Here is a 7110-nt window from a genome sequence, read left to right as displayed (position 1 = left end):
GGGTAAAGGGAGCCTTCTAACACCGCTCCAAACACCAGCACGTGCTGACCTGCAAAGTTGTCAGATAGCATTTGCATGCAATTTTGGACATTTCAGTAGGAACTGCTTAGATTTTATTTCTTGTAAGTGTGGGGTGCTTTTTTTTTTTTTTTTTTTTGTTAAAGTAAACTTTTTAAAAGTGAGGAAAACTATGCTGCACAATGAGGTATTGAGAGCCATGTGTTCCATGGTACAGAAAGATATGTTATGATTCTTATCTTTGTGAGACTGTGAAAAAATAGTTCTTTGTCCTCAAACTCATTAAAAAGTTATTTAATAAAGAACTTGAAACCATTATCAATATTTACAAAAGAAATGCTTGAGAGCTGAGTTATGTGTTTTGAAATTCACAGAAGGCTCAGAGCATTGAAGCAACAATATATGTGATAGGAAGTATAGCTGACATTTTCCAAATATAAAAACCAGATGATGGAAGGTTTAATTTCTATGAATTGGAGCAGTAGCTGAGAGCCTACTAATCTCTCAGGAGTATTTTCAGCCCATCGGGGTGCTCAAAGAATAAAAAATTCTCAGCATTTCTGGAAAAGCAGTTGAGATCAGTGTGATTTTGATAGATTCAAAGATGCTTTCTGGTTTTGACCTATACTTGAGGACTGAACGAATTTTTAAGTTGTTTTTCCTGAACAACAGCATATTGTTTTATCTTTTTTTTTTTTTTTAATAATTCTCAGGATAAATAGAGCTGAATTAGTAAGGAATATTTTATGAATAATAAAGGGATTTTTTTAACCCAAGTAAACAGGTTTTCCTACCTGCAAAATAACACTGCTGACTCTATTGGCTGGTATCTATTACACTGTAGAGAAAGGTGAGAATAAAAAGCCCCCTGCAAAGTGCAACCACATTTGACCAAAGATACATCTGTCTGCAAAGTGCTGTACGGAAAACACCTCCATGAAGAGATGTAGCCATTAACTGCCTCTCTAAGCACCTGAAATCTTCAGAATGTGAAAAATCCCTGGAAATCCTCCCAAGCCTTAACCCAGGCATGCCTGAGGCCCCCTGGCAGGTCAGTCTTCACCAGCCAAAGCCTGGGGTGCTGCCATCCCTGCAGAGCCATGTAGGTGTGAGCACCCTGGACAGGCCTGACTCTGCACCCATCCTTGGGGCTAAGTACACTTCTGGGTGAATTTCAGCCCCACTTTGAGTCAGGGTATTTACTTTCCAAAACAGGGTATTTACTTTCCAAAACATCAGCAGACTGGCCTTTAAATCCACTTTTTGTGCTTGCAGGGTTAAATGCACCCAACTGCTGGGAATGAGCATGCTCCATGTCTCTGCCGCTTCTGTTCATCTTTTAACTGGGGACCGTCTCTCAGGTCTCTTACACAACAGCTGATAAAAGCTGCGACCTTTACAGATTAATCTCTGTAATAGTTTTTAATACAGAGCACATCCTGAGTAGTCTTCATGGAGGGAATCCCATAATGTATTCTTCTGTGGGAGGGGACGAGGGATGCAGTCTCATCAGGCAGTACAAGACTTCAGGTGTGTAGGTCACCTGGATCACAGGACAACCCTAACCAGTAGGTTACACCATGAGGCAGCAGCACAGATCCTCAGTCTCTCATCTTTCACAGGAGCAACATGCCCAGGGCGAGCTGCCCTCAATCCCAAATCCAGAGAGGCCTTTGGGCCTGAAGCCAGGCACCTACCTCTGCACTGCACTCTGTACTGGCTGCTGAGCTCAAGCAGCTCTTTTCGCAGCCCAGTTGCTGTCCTGACCCCTGTCTGTAGGCAGTTCTCCCTCTTGGCATGCCAAGGTTTGGCTAGTGCATAATGTGAAGATAAAAATCCTGAGAGTGACGAGGTACTATAAAGTTAACTGTTACAAATGCCAAGGTGCTGCTTCTACATTTATAACCCCAAGGCCTCAGTCTAGCCTTACTCACACACTCAAAAGTAAGATATCAGTACGGAGGCATGTTAGAATTGGAATCAGAACCAAAAATCCTAAGCACCATGTTAGGTGGTAACAGCAGCTACAGCCTGGGCCATGGGTCCTGCACGAACACAGTGATACCCTACTGCTCTTGTACTTATTACTGTTGCTGGCATATTTGTGTCTGAAAGTTCTCATCTGGTGCCTGTGCATGCAAATATTCAATTACCAAAAGTAATACTACAAGAAATGTTCATCTACATGATGTGTGAAAATCCTGAATTGTTTCTGAGTGCAGGTCCTGAAGCGCACTAGTGGGTAGTTGGCTCTTTATACATGATGCAATGTTGATACTGTGTTTTTTCACCATGGGTGTACTTCACTGCTCATGCTGCCAGGGCTATAGAAACAGCTGATCAAAAAATGTTCATGTAAAAGACAAAAAAAATCCCACCTATTTTATTTTCCATTTTTAATTACAGTTCAAGGACTTTATACTTTAGTGGACTTAAAAATGGCCTAACCAGAATGAAGAGATGGCAACAGGGACATAGAATAGACAGAGCGACCGGTATCACTGCAGGTGGGAGCCTGACCACCGAGTGCATTAGTTTTCCCTGAAGATTCCAGTTTGGTGAGTATTCAATCAATATGCTACAGCTGAGCTTTAAGCAGTAGTTGGATGAGGTCTAATCCATACATCTGGAAACAGCCTGTGTATCACTGAGAATACGTGCAGGGGAGCTGCTCTTATATTTGTGCCATGTGTTTGCTTTTATTTGATTTTGTATTTGGGTGGGAAAAGGAAAGAGGAAATTCTCTGACATTTTCACATACTTTTTTTTTTTAAGTGACTCTGAGAAACAATTCAAACATCTTGTCTATTCAAACGAGAGGGTGTTGGGCGATACAGTCTTCAGTAGGAAGTACCACATTCCCATTTTCAAGAACCATTACTGACATTATCCTGGCAGCACCCTTGGAGGTAGATACCAAAGGCACAGGAATACATTACAGATCTAGGTCTTCCTCTTTGTCATATCTTTGTGAGCCAGTAGATTGCAAGAAATTGTCTTCTGAGTACAAAATATTCTGCTCCTTACCCTTTCCATTACTTTATGCTGCTGAAACAACTAAGATTCAGAAAAGACCTTTCTGTACCTCTCCAGTCTGGCCCTTGTATTTCTGTCCTGAGTTTAATCCAAAATTGTTCAGGCCCTCCAAAAGTCCTCTACTGCTGCAAAGGATTTTATAGCCTGGCAACATATTTGCATCAGTATCTTCTACAACCCTCTATAAAAGCTCACAGGTCCTAAAGGTCTTTGAGACTATGGAAACAGACATATTAAAATAAAAACACTGGTGATTAATTCTGCCTGGATTAACAAAATGCCACTCTTTGCTAATTGTTCTGGGGGATAGGAGGAAAGGAATCAACATTGGAAGTCACTCAGTTGTTGCCACTGGTCTCTGCAGCCACCAAAAGTGAGGAGGAGGAGGCCAGGGTTGAGAAAGTGCCATTTTATCCACTGTCAGGAGGAAAAAGGAGAAGCGATGACCAGAGGGACTTGCTGTATGAAGGGAAAGGGGGATTGCTGGCAGAAGCAGGGTCAGCTGCTGAAGATGGGAAAGGTGCAAAGACCACAAGCAGAGCCTGTAGAGATGAGCACTAAAGGCACAGCAGCCATACATCCCATGGCACCTGTGCAGTGGGGCAGGCAGAGGGCAGGCCCTTCCAGGGAAACACCAGGGCTCTGCAGTCTGAAGCCAAATACCTGAGCTTCAGTCTTTCTTGCATAAATGCTGCAGCTGCCCAGAGTCATGGGTTGTCCCAGACTCAGGGACATAGGTTGTCCCTATTCCTCAGAGCAAGCCCCCAAAGCTTTTTTTTTTTTTGGATGGTACTTACAGAGAAAAGTGATGGTGGTAGTGGCACCTGTGCCCTGCAAAATAGCTCCTTTCCATCCTGATCCTTGGCTGAAGCCCTGTTTAGAGGTGCTGGGTGGTTTGACCCTGTACTGCTGAAGCTGTTCCTTCACTTCTGAACAGATTCCCATTTGATGTCAATTGGTGAAGGTCCACAAATGAAGCCTTTTTACACGTGGAGCCCAACCCCCTGCATTCAAGTATTAGTTTATTGTCTGTTAGGTTGAACGGATGTTATGTGCCTGTGTGTAGGGTTTTTCATTTCAGATTATGAAAAAAAAAAGGAAAAAAGAAGTAAAAGTAAGAATCCCAACCCAGGCAGAGCTTGGATTGAATTACAAATGTGGGGACAAGGCAAGGTGGTGAGAGGAGGGAGCCCTAGGTTGTCTCCTGGGTGCTGAAGGACCAAAGTAATTTCCCACTCGGGGTGTGATGCCTTTCACTTCCCTTTGGGAACAGAGGCTGCTATAAGCAGCACCGGCACCACACCTACTACTCTGGGGTTCTGATGCTAGGGACGTGGGGTTTTCTAATGTTATATAAATCATCAGATGAAAGAGGGGATTTAGAAACAATTTATTTTGTGGCTGGTACTTCAAAATACTTTACAAGTCATATCAAGAGGATTTTTAAAAATCTTTCTTTATGAGTTGCTTTCTTTTCCAGAATAGTATCCTTGGAAATGACCCACTGGTTAAAAACAAAACAATAATAAATCCCTGCAAAAAAACAGCCCTTTGAATTTCCATGAATGTGATTACCTTCAAAAGCACTGTGTTCTGGCAGCACTGTGGAGAAGACAGAACAGTTGGAACAGAGGACTGGCAGCAATGAGATTATGCACAGATACTGTCAAATGTCATCCAGACTGCTGGTAAGGACATTTGTCTGGGTATCGTGCTCAATTAAACCACGTGCAATGTGAATTCAGGTCTGCATCAGGTCACGATGTTACAGTCCACATCAACATGGTCCAGCAGGACACAGCCACACAGCGGGAAGAAAAAGAGCCACAAAGTCAACCACTCCCCAGAAGAACTCACCCAGTGGCTGTGCGCTCGGGCAGCTGCCTGCGCTTTCACCCCATCACGCGCCAGACGATGTGACTGTTATTTGCATATAGACATTTGCACCCCAGCTGCGCTGGCAGGTTTTGTTTTTCCAGGTGCCAGGCAGCACCCAGGAGCTTATGTTCTTAGACTAAGCGGACTTGAGGCTTGCTGCCATGTCACTCTCATCAGATCAAACATGTAATTTTTGAAATGCCTGCAAGAGGTGACCTAGAGTCTTTGGCATGTCCTCAGGGAAGGATCAGCCATGGGAACTGACATCAGCTTTTTTAAACAATTACTGGAGGAGTTTGCAGGGATATCATTCACAGACTAGTAGAGGGGGCTGACATATGGGAGCTCAGCCCTTCCTCCTGGCATAATGAATTTGGGGAACTAAGCAGCAACTGAGAGGAGTGAAAAAGCAATTGAGATGCTTGGAAACATCTGCCTGCCCGCACCTTACCCACCCTCACCTTTGCAGAGACATGGGACGGGCGCTGTCCCTTTGCCAGCCCCAGCACGCCAGGAGGAGCGGTGCTGCTCTGATGTATGTTTTGAAGGTGCTTTCCAAGCTGCCCTCATACTTCTGCACGTGGTCCCGCCATTTTATTAAATTCTTCTGAAGTTGCTCCTGACCTAAGCTAAGTACTTTTCTATTGACATCAACTTTTGCCACTTCACTATTCACCCCCAGGTTATTAATAAAGCATTAAACAATATTGGTTTGAGTCCTGCTCTCTAGGGCACCTCATTATTAATCTCTTTCCCTACTAGAATTGGCCATTTATTCCATACCCATTTATAACCAGATTTTAATCCATGACAGGACTTTACCTCTCACTTTGTGGTTACCACGTTTCCTTAAACAGTTTCTTGTATGGATGTTTATCAAAAGGCTTTTTGAATGTCCAAACAAATTATATCCTCTGGTTGTTCTTTACCCACTACTTTATTAACTCTTAAAAGTGTGAAAGGTCTGACTGGCAAGATTTATTCTTTGAGCGGCTATGCTCCTTTTTCCCTTTGCTTCAGACTTGGTATTTCCCTACAGATTGTAAAATACTTAGAGCAGTGACTGTGAACCCTGTGGCTTGAGGCACCACCAGATACGTTGTCAATGTTTAATTAAAAATAAAAGTGAATGTAACATAGAGCCGACTTTCTCAACTACTTCCTTGTAATGAAGTTAAGCTAACAATGTGAAATTTCCATGAGTTCGCCTGTCTGTATAAATATTTACAGGGTCTTTATCACTGCAGTACCAGATTTCCACATGCATTAATGGAGTTATCCTTGTAACACCTCTCTGATACAGGGAAGGTTTAATCCCAATTGCCTGAAGAATCAGGGCACGCTGACATCTGGCACATAAAACCCAAACCGCTGCGCTTTGTTAATACAGGTTAGGAGATAAAACACCTTCTCCCACTTACAGATGTTATATTCACAAAAAATGCAAGAATCATCACAATTCAGAAATGTAATCAAAAAAAGCACAGTGCCCGAGCATCTCTTCCCAAGCTCTTTAAACCCCAAAGTCCATTTTTCCCTTTGGAAAAACGCAGAGCACTGCAGATAGAGTCCAAATTTTTCCTTTTTTTTTTTTTTTCTTTTTTTTATTTTCAGACTGTCTGCACTTACAGGTTTTTGCTGGCTCTGCTAGTGACCATTTATTTTGGACTCACACCACACATCCAGAGTTTCATTATGCATTTTTGCTACAGCCAGAACTAACACAATTGGCTGCATCTCAGCTCGCTTCAAATATACAGGGAGTGGGTTTCCTGAGAGAAAAGGAAGAAACAACATCAAAAAAAAAAAAAGAGAGAGATCTTGTTCAAAGCAAAAAGCACTAGAAAGATTTTGCTATGTAAGAAAACTTACAAAAGGCTACAAAATATACACGTGCAAAGGACCACTCCGCCCCCCCCCCCCCCCCCCCCCTCCCCAGGCCTCACACCCCTGAGGAAAGAGAGGCTTTCTACCCTGCCCCGAAAGCTGACAAGACCTTGGCAGAGCAGGGAATGACGGAGAGCTTGGACATGGAGGAGCCCTCAGCAAAAAGGCGTGCAAGACGTGGACTCGAGTTTTCAAGGGACTTCTGACCTCATGGCTGAGGCTGAGCTTTCCAAAAAAAGCTCCCCTTCCACATAAGCAGCCAGAACAGGTGGCCAGGAATTAAAAAAGGTT

The sequence above is a fragment of the Gallinula chloropus genome (assembly GCF_964237585.1).
Source record: "Gallinula chloropus genome assembly, chromosome: 3".
NCBI lineage: Eukaryota > Metazoa > Chordata > Aves > Gruiformes > Rallidae > Gallinula > Gallinula chloropus.
This window is presented reverse-complemented; position numbering follows the sequence as displayed.